Here is a 15304-nt window from a genome sequence, read left to right on the forward strand (position 1 = left end):
TGTGTACAAAGCCAAAATTTCTTTCGCCAAACATGAAATCCATGTTTCCTGTACAGCTGTTGTGCATAAGATGCCCATCTGAAAACCGATAATCAAAAGTTTCGCACCTTGCTTAACTGTGAGGAATCCATTTTTATTGCATGCTTCAAGCTTACTCAAGCTGTTGGGCTGTTCCTAATTTGTTAGCATTGTGCAAATTTGCCAGCTGGCTAATGCACTCTAGCCCGCAACCAAGCTTGAACAAAACTAGCCAGGGTTCTTCAATAAATTTGCATTTCGGAAACACCCTGGAGCCTGAAAGTTGCAAGGAATGGCGATTGCTAAATGGCTTTTTTCAGCTGCACAGTGCCTTCAATAAGCTCAAGCTTATGACACTATTTGGCAGTAAAGTCTTCTACTGGCCTGATTGGTGCACTATCCAGAAAAAGCATTGGCACTCGTGCTGAGCAGGTCTAGAATAGGAGATGTTAAATGGTTCACAGGGCAGAGCACAAGCTGCTTTATTCTAGGTGTAGGAAATTACCAACATTACAAAATAGAGAGAGGGTACGTACACAGGACAGGAAAGGAAATGGCTGACTAAATATTCTCAGCCTGTGGAGTCATCTGTCTGACTGTTGGGTCAAATGCTATGCAACCACTACATAATTCCATTCTTAAAAGCTTGGGCTCGCCTCATGACAATGGCATTAATATTTTTCTATTTTGCTGCATTAAATAGCCGTATTGCTGACACAAGCTGCAAGTCTGCGAAGTGTTCACTAGACAAACTGCTTTCAAGCAATGTAAACCGTGAACGCCACTACTACTACCGTTCCACTAGCACAAGCAGCAAGCATCGGTGCCGGAGAGCTTCTAGCAAAGAACACTCAGAAGCATAAAAGTCGCACAAAAAAGTGCCTCGGTAGTAGTTAAACCGCTTGCGTTTTTCATTCCATAAGGTAAATGAACATGCGGTGCCGTTTCGAATGTCATCAACAGAGCGAGGGGTGCAGACAAGAGTAGTAGCCAAAGGAGAAATCTTCCCTACCGTGGTGGCATTCTATGCCATCAAGAGCAGTTCCCTCTAATACCGCGCGATGGGCCCTACGTAGCCGCAGTGCTCATCAATGTGCTGGGCGAGGAAAAAAGGTTAATAAATTATATTAAAAGCGATGGAATTCGGGCAAAAACAGCGGTAAGCAGATCAGAATAGAGTTTGGACAGCCAGAGAAAAGCCTACATTTTTTGTCCTGATTCAACCTCCTTAGTCCCGGCGTCACCCATTTCTTGGCACTTAGGTGCACACTTCTGAACCTAAGCACAAAGATATAACTTTCATAAAGCACAAAACAACCGGCGCAACAAAACGCAACATCTCGTATAGCGGGAACAATCGCGCCGTCGCGAGGTCGTGCGGCGGCCCTTTGACGTCTTATGTCCTTACCTGCAAGAAAAAGCAGCACCTTGGATGCGGGACGTGTTATTTATTAGCGAGGACCGTGAAACTTTGTTATGGGTAAACATTCAGGACAAGATATCTTCAAAAAAGACGGTCACTTATGCGTCTCAGCGCAAAACATGGAGGCAGCCATCTTGAATGTTTTGGTCTTTTTCTCTTTTTGGTGTACATACACAACAGATGGCGCGAGACGCTACAAAAACGATAATGATGATAATGGCCGCGAATTTTGAAATTTTAATTTGCGCAGAAGGATGGCGTTTTTCGCTTAAATTAGGCGCAAATTCGACGAGTTTATAGGCAGACGCCAGGCATGAAAGGGAGATTCAGTTTGGCTACGAAAAAAAATTTACGCCTTACATAGCATAAAAACAAATCCCACTAATAGTCATTTTCGATTTCAATTACACTCGGAGACAACTTATGGCAGTGTGGCCAAGGCTAGGCAGAAAAGGCAAGATAGGCCAATGTTCCCTAGCCTTGGAAAAGGAGCCAACTCACCCCTAGTGACCTTACACTTTCTCTTCAATTTATCCCTTTCACCCGTCCCCTCGCCTTCCACAAGGCAAGAGTACCATGGCCTGTCCTCTTTCCTTTCCTGTCTGGCCTTGGCCACAGTGAGAGAGAAAAAAAAAAGGGGGGGGGGGGGGGGGGGGGTATCCCTTAGTATATACATAAAATATACTGACAATGAAACATGAACTGATCGGGCAGCGCCTAGCTTGTCTGTGCGACCCTCCATAGCAGTTGCAGATCCTGTATGGCCCGAGAACTTGTGTTCCGTCCAAAAAGCAAGGAAAGGCACAAGCTTTCTAAACTGGTTTATTTTATTTCATACATACTGCTAGCCTCCTTTTGGAGGCTGTTGCAGGTTTGGGGCATAATATAGAAACAGCAAATGACAGGAATACTGGCAATCCACACTTGTCTAATTTTTATATAATTCTATATGGCAGTGTGGAACAAGAAATGGAAAAGAAGGATATGGTACAATACAATCACACTGAAGACACATGTTTCACTATATTTGTACAGAGGTCAGGCTACACATATATAGGGTACTCAAGGAACAATTGCCAGCCGTGAACTGAACCCATCTAGTGATGAGCAATTAACCACTTCATCGGCTAAACCATTCCATTCGCGGACCGCCAGGGGAAAGAAGGAGAACATGAACATATCACAGTGTGCTCGATACTCGACTAAATGCTTGGAATGACGCATTCTTTCGTTTCTCTGTGGTGACAGTTTAATAAATTTGGAAGCTGTATGCAATCAAGAACATCCACACCGTGCGTGCTGCATAGCAAACAGCCTTCGGATACTTGCCGTTGAATCAAACTATAATTGGAGTCTCTATAAAAGTCCTGACCATGAACTACAGTACTTTATGTTGCTTTTCACCTCATCTTGGTTTGCAACTTCAGGTTTAGGTTCATTGCACAGGCAAGTTCTGAGTGTAACTATAGGCAGGGGTGTTGAAAGAGGAGGAAAGGCAGGGAGGTTAACCGAAGAAGAAACCGATTTGCTACTCTGCACTGGGGGAAGGGGGTAAGTGGATATAAAAGTGATGTGTAAAAGAAAGTTACAGAAATATGAAGTCAGTACTGTCACATCACAGCCATATCACGTCGCATCGCAGCCAAATCACAGTCTACCGATCAGGCCCGTGGTTTTCATGAAGCAGAGCAGTGCCTGGGAGGTCTTTACCGCAGACGATCGCCGCAGCCAATGGCATATAATCTTGATTTCTGTCAGCGGGTGTCCATATAGACACTCTAGTGCAGGGCAGAGAAACTGTTTTTCCGCATTGTATGTGGTCCACTCGCAAAGAATGTGGCCTATAGTCTCGTCAGACCCACAGGTTGCACATGCAGGGCTATTAGCCATATCTATCACAAACGAATGAGAATTTGTGAATGCTACACCAACCCACAGGCAGCACAGCAAAGTTGCTTCACGTCGGGGTAGGCCGTGTAGAATCCGGAGCTCCAGGTCAGGAGCAGGGGTGCCGAGAGGACTGTTCTGCTTATGATATAATGACAGCACCACATTTAAGCTGCAGTGAATATGTTTTGTTAAGAATGTTGCAATAAGCGGGCACCGCACGGTTGCTGATTTATCTATACATAGGAGAGTGTCCCCCTTATATGATACAGGGAAAGAAATAACCACATAGCGATCAAAAGGATGGAGGAAGGAGAGACTGATGACAGCATGCTTTCTTGCCACTGAAAAACTGTGGAATAATAGAAATCAGGCTAGTGCCAAGAGACGGTTGGTTGGTAACTGGTTTATGGGGTTTAATGCCCCAAGCATCTCGAGTCGTATGACATCAAGAGAAGTGGTTATGGAAAAACCAAGCACATATAACAGTAGGACAAAAAAAAAAGACATAACAGAACTTGCCCAGACATAACAGGTGCCTTACAACATATTTACAAATTTGCTTCCATGTGAATGCAGGAACTTGTTATAGCCTTTTCAAGATCATGGAATCAAGCATGTTGCATGCAAGGGCAAAAGTGGCTGTAAGCGTGGGAAGGTAACACAAGCCGCTGACAAGGTCTCCTTGAAACAGTTCACAAGAATAGGGAATGTAAGGCACAATGAGCAGGTACAGGTCTGGACAGTATCAAGGAAGTGACAGTGGCTGCGCACGATTACGTCGCATGAATGTGAAATGTGTAGCCTCTCAAATGACGTCAATGTATCCATATGCATTTGCATTTTAGCGTGCTGTTGCTGTTTGTTTTGTTTTCTTTTTTTTTAGCGAAGTGGGGGCTTGACTATGGCAGGCCTGAACTGTTTGAGATCAAGTTAAATATTTATCTAAAGCATTCCCGAGGCCTAAAACTCCATTTGTGTTGTATCTGTGGAAATACGATTTCCCATCACCATTCTGTTGTTCTGCATACTGATGTCCATTTAAAGCAAGAATAACATCAGGAGAATGTGGCTGCTAATATTTAATTTCGCAACAGATGCTTAAGCTAGGGCAGCGCAAAATGCTGAAGCCAGTCTAGTGCTCAATAATACTGGGTGAGGTTAGAGCATTGAAGGATACTGGTTTATATCTACGGCACTCACACGCCATGCACGACTATCCTACGAGGGTGTGAAGGAGTAAGCAGTCGGAGGTTGTAAGCCCAAGCCATGGATGACAACAAGGACAAGTGAGCGGATGTCTATACCATGAGGTAATGCTAATTTAAGCATCTAGATCGTCATCATCATCCTCAGCCTGACTACACCCACTGTAGGGCGAAAACCTATCCCATATTCCTCCAATTAACCAGGTCCTGTGCGAGCTGCATCCACTTGACCCCTGTAAACTTCTTAATCTCATCCACCCACCTAATTTTCTGCCGCCCCCTGCTACGCTTTCCTCCCCTTGGAATCCAGTTTGTTGCCCTAAGTGACCATCACTTATCCTTTCCTCGCGCTACATGTCCTGCCCATGACCATATCTTCTTCTTGATTTCCATTAGAATGTCAGTGACTTGAGTTATTTCTCTGACCCACTCTGCACGCTTCCTATCTCTTAACGTTATCCCTACCATTTTTCTTTCCATAGCCCTCTGCGTTGTCAACTTTAGTAGAACCCTCTTTGTTAGCTTCCACGTTTCAGTCCCATAGGTAAGTACAGGTAAGATGTAACTGTTGTATGCTTTCCTCTTGAGCGATACCGATAAACTGCTAGTCATAATCTGGGAGTACTTGCCAAATGTGCTCCATCCCAGTCTTATTCTCCTTGTTATTTCCCTTCCATGGTCCGGATCTGCTGTTACTACCTGTTCTAGATAGATATATTCGCCTACTACTTCCAGTGCTTCGCTACCTAATGTAAACTGTTTTTCCTTCCCTAGGCTACTAAACATTACCTTAGTCTTCTGCATATTGATTTTCAAGCCTACTTTTTTACTTTTTCTGTCCAGGTCATCATTCTTTGCAATTCATCCCCTGAGTTACTTAGCAAGGCAATGTCATCAGCAAATCGCAGATTACTGAGGTATTCTCCATCTACTCTTATCCCTAACTGCTCCCATTCTAAATGTCTTCTTTCTTAGATTCTAGCATCTAGATGTCACTGGATAAATTGTTCATGGTGTTTTGTGCACCTATTTCTGCTTACAGCTTTTTCTTTGCCTGTAATGTAAATTATTTGTGTTTATGTGATGAATCCCCCCCTATGTAATGCCCGCAAAGGCCCTTAGGGTATTTGAAATAAATAAATAAATAAATAAAAATATATGGGTGTGTAATGCTAACAGTAAGCGCTGGAGTAGCTCGGTGCAGTAAGCAGCCAACAAGTGTGGCAGTTACGAGACGTAGTGTTGGGTTGAGTGCTGGGGTATTATAGCGTATAAGTGTGTATTGCAACCCAGATTCAATTTCAGTTTGGTGGAATGACTATATTCATTGGGTATAGGGTGTGGCATGTCCAGACGATACCAACGACAATGGCAACAATGTGGCCTCACAGATTGACACTCATATGTTTTAATTGTTGCTATAAATGTTTTTCAGTCACTTAACAAATTGCTATCCATAGCAGAAACGATACTCATGCACTGAAAAATAAAATGAAAATACTGAATATAATGCACATATATATACCTTGGTACATGTACTGTACATGTAGGGAGCCAAGGATGCAAAAGTTGTCCAAAATAAACGAGCGGCTGCGTCTCCAAGACTGCTGAAAGTAAAAACAAAAAATGGCATAGACACATGTAAACATTGAAATGAAGTGAGTGCTCTACCAAGCAGCATTGCATATGAGATATCAGCCCAAGTTTATAGTCTACTAACACGTATACAGTAACAAGGCTGCTGCAAGTGACCTGAAGGAAGTTAAGCAAGCTACCTTCCTGGCCGCATTTTGGCAGCTCGCTGCATTCGTTACTCTGGGCCTCAAGCGAACTACTGTATATTGTCTCATAGTGTATATATATTGTGATATATTTTTATATTTTATATACAATATATTTTTTATTTTTACCTACCCTGTCCTTTCTCCCTATCGTTCACCTCTTTGATTTCATCTACCCCTTCCTCGCTATCCCTTTAATTCCACCGCCCTTGTTCAGGTGCTCCAGATATCAGATACCGGGGCTGGCAAACATCTTTTCTTTCCTTTTGTATATGTAATAAAATAACCACTAAAACAATTCAAATGCTGCTAATGCTAATCATCTTAAATTAGAATCAGATAAGCAGCAAGCTGACACAGTATAGTGCCTACGTTGTCGTGTTGCGCTGTCGCAAGCTCCTGATAGAAAAAAAAAAATGTATTTGCGCAAAGCTTTGTTGGAAACAATTTCATTCCTTCCAAAGTCATTTTTGCTATACTGCTTATATATCGATACATGTTCTGATAAAACACACGAGTTTTGCACCGTCTTCAGATTGCTTTCCGAAGCTAGAAGGTGGCATCCATGCCACAGAGATATAAGTAATTGACAAATTGCACGCTAATTTCGATCTGTCATATCTGCAAGCTCAAAAACAATTAAGTACCAGGTTGCTGTTTACCTTAATTCACTACTGAATGACACCTCTCGCATTGATTTCGCGGACAAAAATGGACACGACACCCACCTACCGCTGCACTCAGCGCACTATGTCAAAAAACAACAGCAATGGCAATGGCTTACGTGAGAAGCGACGGCCGATGTCAGATCGTTGACGCAGACATCGCAAATTTGCTCGGTACCCATGAATCGAACGTCCGACTTTTGCTGTTGAATGGTTTAATGTTAAGGGTGCGTTGCACTACCTCCGCTGCAGCAAAACCAAAGACGGCGTCGTCCAGAGCTCGTCAATCCAAAAGCTCTGGACGCCGTCGGCGACAACGAGGAAAGAGCCGAAAAGCCCGCCAGCCCGCCACGAATCTGGGGACAAATTCAGACTCAACTAGGCACATAATAGTCAGCATTTAGGTACTTTGTAAAAACATGGCGTTCAATGCGTTTGGGGAAATCTAGGGACAAAGTTTTAGCCGAAAAAACCCTATTCATGGCGGGTTTTAGTCTCGCCCCACCTCATACCATACCATAGCCTCCTTTATATACCAACTTCGATTTGGCTACATATGGCTACCATGTTGTTGCTAGATCTCGGATCCGTCCGGCAAGGTCAATGTACAACTGGTCGCGCAACTTGGAAGAAAGCGCGTGCAGCTGCCTACTGCCAGCGGCATCAACTCGATGATGAGGGCTCCTGCGAACTGTGAGGCAAATTACTAGCGCACAGAAAATAAGATCTGCCAGAACTCCAAAGAACTAGAAAGTAAACTTAATATTCTCGCTCAGGAATGAATGCAGTTTTTGTTTCTTGCGTAAGAAAAAAACGTGTCACATTTTTAATAATATTTTAACTTGTTTCTAACGGCCTCTCTCGGCCACTTATTATCCGCTGCGTAGTTGCCCAAAGCTCAGAAATGGCTCAGACCAAAGCTTTTTTTATGCGCGGGATGGGTGCGTCATCGGCCCCGGTTCAACGTTCATCGTTGCGCGCTGCGTACAGAGTGGGTTATCTGTAACAAACAGTCAGTATTTTATTATGCTAGTTGTGGTAGAGCTTTACAGCAAGGCTAAGACTGTCTGTGCTCGATGAGAAACTGATTGCCGCTGCATGTGCGCATTTCCGGACGATGGGACAATGCTGCGTCACAGCTCGGCGGCTCAGCTCTGCCTCCCAGGCACGTCGCAAAAGTGGTGGCTTGTTTTACGGATACACGTCTGCATGAGCGGCGTATCGCTGCATGTTTTAATTGAGCGGTGAAGGTGAGATTTTATTGCCCCCAAGACGCGTGTCGCATTGCTCAAAACCTTCCGTTCCGCTCCCTTTGCTGCGTGTTTTGCTTGTTGCGTCCTATTACCGCACCAACGTTCGCTGAACGTGCTTTAGCTGTTATTACAGTGATGTTCCTATTGTCAATGGGATCTTTCTCATGAACATGTTAAATGCTTAAGTTGTAAATTTGTAACCTCACATTGACTCCTCTCAGTGGCAAATGAAGCGCGAGTAAAATAATGGAATCATGAACAGGGCGAGATTTATTGGAGCAAAGCTATATCGTAGATATTTTGACTTCTCAGACGCATTAGCTTCTAAATACTAGTAATCCCAATTTGAATTGCTTACCTAAGCTCTTACAGGTTGGCGTTCTAGCGCTAGCGTTAGTTATTCCGTTCGTTTGTTTTTTTTTTTTTTGTTCTTTGACACTGATATGTACTTTGTTTGTTAGCAAGATTTTTTGCCCTTTTATAATCGCACCGCGTCTCGTTAGGAGACCTACGCTGAGGATATTTTGTTATCACGAGGATTTCATGAAGAACGTGAATGAGCGGTGGTCGCTTTCCCACACTTAAAGATTTCATTGTCGTGAAGCGTCTATGTAAGTAATCGTGAATTAATAAAGCCTGGCTTTCTATGCAGCACAGCTTCACTCATTTATGCCCTTAGTGAAATGCCTCAAGCCATGTGATTCTATCCATGTGCTTGCCGAATTCACTTGAAGGCCCTTGTTCACAAATGTGCCCGAAGAAATAAGCCCCAGAATGCGTTTACATGACGCGCGACGAAAGACTAGGCTAACGACGACGGAGGCAGAACGATGCTATGATAAGGTGGTTAAAGATGCCGTAACATTTCAGTTAACGTAAAACTTGACTGTAGAAATCCATGTCAAGTCAAGTTGGCTGAACAGTTACGGTGTCCATTTTTCTGCCTTATCCGAGCATCGTTCTGCCTCCGTCGTTGTTGGCATGTTTTTCGTTCAAAAGTAAAAAGACGATCAAATTCCCCGCCAAAAGCACGTCCCTGTGACGTCACAAGCAACGTCACGTGATTGTTGTGCCTCACAGTTCGCAGGGGGCGCTGGGAGACTAAAGCCTCGCTCAGAGTCGACACGCAGGCTTCTATGGGAGTTACGCTACCATTTGTTCTTCTACCATGCGTCCGGCTTTCCCGACGGATCCCAACTCAAAATGCGTTGGGTCCGTCGGAAGAACCCTACCGATCGGGTCCGTCCGCCGTACCTCTGAAAAATATTTCCCGGATCCGTCCGTCGTATCCCGAAGAAAAACGCACCGGGTCCGTCGGACGTACCTTTAAGACGATCGATCGGGCCCGTCCGACGTACCTTTAGCCACAGCCTATTTAATATTGCGTTTATCTCACTTGCATGGCGGTTACATGAAATTTCTGATGTTAAATTCTTAATATACGCTGATGACATCACGGTGTGGAGGACACACAACGACCTACTCAATCATCGGCCCTGCAATCAGCTTTAGATATTACGTGCACATATGCATCTTCCATTGGCCTTGAACTTTCCGCCAGTAAAACTACGTTCATATCAGTCGCCAACCGCTGGGGCCGCCGTAAACTATCGGCAACTCCTATTCGTCTACGTCTATCCGGAACCCCACTTCAGGAAAGTCCAACAGTAAAAATATTGGGCTTAACAATTCATGAGTCAGGAACTGGAACTATATGGCTGTCTGGCGCTAAAAAACAGGCGTTACAGACACTGGGTTTAATTAGACGCATTGCTCCGAAAATGGGCGGCGCTCGCTCAGATGTTGCGAGACAGTTGGTGAGGGCAGTTGTGCAACCGCGCCTTGTTTATCAAGCCCAATTTCAGCATATTTGACAAGGCACAATGTCATCGACTTGAGGCTATAAATCGAGAGGCAATGAGGGTCATCACCTGCCTCCCTCGCATTACACCAGTCGTGGCGCTCCATGAAAACGCACAACTAAACAATAGATGAACTGGTGCAGCAACGACGTGATGCACGCAAGCTTAAGGCCACACTCTCTCACGCAACGTGCGCTCTGAAGGCTTCTTCGAAACATTCAATAATGGCTGTGGCTAAAGGTACGTCGGACGGACCCGATCAATGGTCTTAAAGGTACGTCCGACGGACCCGGTGCGTTTTTCTTCGGGATCCGTCCGACGGATCCGGGAAATATTTTTCAGAGGTACGGCGGACGGACTCGATCGGTAGGGTTCTTCCGACGGACCCAACGCATTTTTCTCCGATATGGGCCTTGGGATCCGTCGGGAAAGCCGGACGGATCCGAGACATGTCCGAGATCCCCAGATGTGGTTGTAGCAACAACATGGTAGCCATATGTAGCCAAATCGAAGTTGGTATGAGGTGTACGTGCGAGGTGCAAGAAGTGTGTACTACATACTGCATGCGTGAAATGTGAAATTACAAAGAATAGTACAGTGGCAAGAATAGTGCCTAGAATGGGTGATATACTACGTGATGGCATGATGATAGGTTTACGTGAGTTGGACCGCGGCATGTTGACGGCCAGCCCGCGGCCCGCACGCCCGCTCATTTGGTCCTCGTTATTATGTGGATTAACGTCTACGACGGTCGTTATGTAATTATGTAGTTTTGATTCTTCAAAGTTTCCTCACTTCCATCTGTGATGAGATGCGTCACGTAACGCATCGCTTTCTGCTCGCATTGAGGTTTGGTGCTGCAAGTTCTACGTAGTACAAGCGGCGCTGAAAAAGCTGGGCACCGCCGGCGTGTCTCTAGCCCAAGCATCGCGTCATTCGTGTTTGTTGTACAACTGGAGGTGTGGTTTGTGCTTACCGTGAGATGCTGCGATTACGGATTACGTCCTACTAGAGTGCTGTGTGAGACTACGAAGAGTGCTGTGATGAGTGCGCCGATGTCCGGACGGACATCAGTGTGTCCGTTTATGATCGGCGATGTTGCACGTGCATGTCAGTGTTTATTAGGTGCAGTGGTAATTTATTTACACGCGCTGTGCAACAATCAGACGAGAATAAGTCATCGACAATTTGTTAGCCTGTACTACAGAGCTCAAAACTCGGAAAATGGGAATGCACATGATGCAGTTTTTGCATGTTGGAGTGGACCGAAAAATAAGTGCCCAGCCCACACCGCCGGGATGCGCATTACTACAGGTGAAATGGTTCAGGTTTCTGTAAAATAGCTGCCTGGCACAGCACCTTTCTAAATGTTCAGACTTTGTACTATTGTTGAAGGCCACTTTATCATTAATAAAGGAACGAATATGCTTTATGTGTTAATGACTAGTGCTTTTTCAACATATTATGTTCATTTTTTTTTCGTTTTTCCTTAGTTTCCTTTGTTTTTCATGCTAGACAAAACACAAATAGTACACTTTTAAACTTGTCAGTCCAAAGCAGAACATGAATATCTGCCATGCATGTGACAGCTTTAATGCTAGAAAGGTTGACATGTATAGCATGTACGTACACACTGCGACATCTTAGTGGCACGTTAGGCTACTTGCCCCAAGGTCGTGATGTTTACTACCAGTGATGCCGGTCGCACTTTGGTCCAGGTGAAATGCAAATGCTTCTGTTTTCTGCAAGATGTCAATGCAAAGTACAAAGCCCGGGCAGTCAAATTAGTCTGGAGCTCTCCACTACGGTATTCTTCATAGCTACATATGTCAATTTAGGATGTGAAACCCTACATGCCACAGGTAGGCTGCATTGTTTTTTAGATTTTGTAACCTCTCATCTATGTTTTGCAACATTTGGCTAATTTTAGTTCCCAAACAGTTGCTAAAGATGAAACCGAAGCAGTTCTTGGCATGGTTTGCTGCTTAGATTAATTTGCTAATTGCAGTTCTTTGAAACTTGCATCAATGCTGGACAGTTCAAATAGCAAGCAGTTGAATTACAGAAATGATGTGGATCATGCATTCAGTTCTGACAAGTGGAAAGTAACGGTCCCCTCCTTGCATGCATAGGTGCCTTTAGACAAATACATACTCGGGTGTGTGATTGTGACTCATATCAAGGGTCAACAGAAGGCCATGTGGAGCCAGTGTGATATTCTTCATGAAGGCTAAAGTAAAATTGTACAACAGCTGCTGTACCATGCAGAAAAAAATTGATCATTTAGTGTATGATTAACTGACCATGAATAGCATCTTACTCAGAGTGTTATGTGATATATATCTGGTTTAGCATCCCAAAATAACTACGGCTATGAGGAACACAATAGTTGAGGGCTCCGGTATAATTTCGACCATCTGGGGTTCTTTTACATGCACTGACACCGCACGGTGCATGACTGCCTATTGTTTCGCCTCTATTGAAATGCCCCTGCTGTGGCTGGAACCAAATCTGCATCTTTGGGTTCAGCAGCCAAGCACTCTAACTACTGAGCCAGCACAACGGAGCCAAGTATCAAAATGCATGCCATTACATTTCTTTCTAGCCTGTGGTTTTCTTCACAGAACTAATGTATACAAGGAAAAGTAAACAGCAAGAAAACACTAGTTTTATTGCACATTATATTCACATTTCAGCGAACATTCTCTAGGAAAAAATTTCTCATAATGTTTTCATGGAAACCATGAACAAAACAAAACAATGCACTTACTCCACTCGAATTATTAATGGGCAAGGTTGCATCTATGCTACTACACTGCACTTATCACAAAACCACAAGCCCCATCTGCTTTGGCCAATCACATGATGAAACTAACGGAGACAGATGTCGCACACCACAGACTGGTCGTCTCGCAACATATCTCTGCATATGTTGCATTTCAATTTCATGCCTTTCCACTTAGTTTCAACTGTTGCCAGCATTACTAGTCACCCATCTTTTCTGAAATTCCTTTTTACACTGTTGGGATCAGCATCCTTGTTAACGATGGTCTCTGGCATTTTGGATGCTATCATTTTCACATCTTCCTCATCTGGAAGAACGAAGGAAATGACAAGCTTTGAGCAGACAAAAAATTAGGGAGACTCCTAATCTCCACCTGTAAGGGTATGGTGTGCCAGCGTTAATGGTTCTTGTCTGCAGATCCCACTGTGGATTCTCGTTAATTTACATGCCCTTTGCTATAAACATTATTACTAATTCCTTAATTCATGTCTCTGTTATCTCAGATATACTCATTAGCATACGGTCGTAGGCTGCCCTGTTAGGTGATAGACAACCTGGCATAGACCTCTGTAAGCCTCAACCTTTCTTAATTGGAGCTGAAACGTTGAAGCTGAAATATTTCAAATATAACTTTGTAAGCTTGGCTTAACAGCTCCTGCCATGTAGTGTGGCCTCGTGACAATTGGCTCGTGGCACTTTCGGCTTGTGCACAGGGGTCATCTGTTAAATACTGGTTAACATGCATGAAAAATACATTTTCACACAAACTGGTGGCAAATGGTCAAGTGGTGCACTTCAGATTCTGAAATGTATACCTATATTCATGCAAGGATCGCATCATCACATAACATGATCAAGAGTTCTATCAGTACCTGTAGTTACATAGCATTTCAATGCCCATTAAAGGACCACCTCAGACAATGGTTGTTGTTATCTCAAGACCTGTTCTAACAGCATACTGACGCCATTCCACTGAGCGATGGACATGTATATGCATACCCTAGATAGCTCATGATTGTGGATCTCATTTATTTCTATGACTTCGAAGAAGTTCCTGTCGTCAGAAACTTCATGACATCGGGACAGTAGTCTTGAAAGGTGATGAAAAGAAATAACCAGATTACCTTGACGCAATGCTAAATTACAGAGGGTGAATATGCTGCATGAAGATACCAAGAAGCTTGTACAAAGAAAAGTGAGCGTGAAATGGCAGGATTTTTGAAACATTGAAATAAACTACAAACTATACTTGTCAAACCTGTCATTAAGGAATGGAAATCATGCAGTAATCAAAAACACAACATGGAGGACATTTTAGGTCATTTTCACAAAACACATACCCAAACCTCACACACAGCTTCATACTTATGAAAGAGGACAAACCAATATGCAAGGAGTGTGGAGATGAACTAACAATAAGCCATATCTTACACGTGCGCCAGAGTCGAGAAAAGAGGAAACATTTTGTACAATTTGCAACAGATCCCTTTCCATCCCAGCATGATCCTAGGAGAGACGTGCAAATTTCCTGCATTTTTGGTTTCCTAAAATGTTCCTAAACAAGCTACATCCTAAAGAACATTTTAGTCATTACACACAAAATAAATACATTAAACCTTGTTCTTGGTGCATGGCAGCATTAGTCGCTTAGGCACCATAAAAATCAACACAATGCTGTAAGGTATACCTCGGTTAGCTATGTTATATGAGACAAGCTTTCGGCCTGGTGTGGTCCTTATTCACGTGACAGCGCTGTCATGAGGGTCTATGTCCCAGCGATCGGAAAGTGACCTATTCCAATAATTTTACAAACTGAAGGCGATTCTTACAGATTTCTAAAGACTGGAGTGCTCAAATGTTTTATCAATGTCCGCCTGCTTTGACAGCCTGGAGTGAAACTGTTGAAGAGAATACATTTTTGAACATTTAACGCGTTTCTGAAGGCGTTGCTTTCAATTACGGGGCCAACAAAAAGCAGGTGAATGTCAAACGCCGCCTAGATAGGCTTTCTAGCAAGACAGCGGTGTAGCGTGGAAAATCGCTCCGCCGATCCATCGCTGGCGCCGCTGACTTGAAAGGCGAACTGTTCAAACTTATATAGCTGCTGACCACACCTGAAACACTGAATTGCGCATGATCAAGGCAGAATTTCTCTAACACTGAGCACTGGTAGCTATCGATTTCGCGCCCAATATTGTGAAAATCTGTCCTCTCTTCGATCATTGATACGTCCACGGTTGAACATTTATGCGCCTCGGGGTAGGCCAGCCGTGGGAACATGGATGCGTGGTTGTAGCAAAGATCACTTGCATGGCACACTCTGCAAAATTCTAAGAGTCAGCTTCTTCAACGAAATGTGCAGCGCACATTTTCTACCGCGTACCTAAGTCCGGCGATGCATGCATATCGATCCCGATCGTTT

The sequence above is a fragment of the Amblyomma maculatum genome, chromosome 1 (genome assembly GCF_055883805.1).
Source record: "Amblyomma maculatum isolate TAMU_Amacu chromosome 1, ASM5588380v1, whole genome shotgun sequence".
Classification (NCBI taxonomy): domain Eukaryota; kingdom Metazoa; phylum Arthropoda; class Arachnida; order Ixodida; family Ixodidae; genus Amblyomma; species Amblyomma maculatum.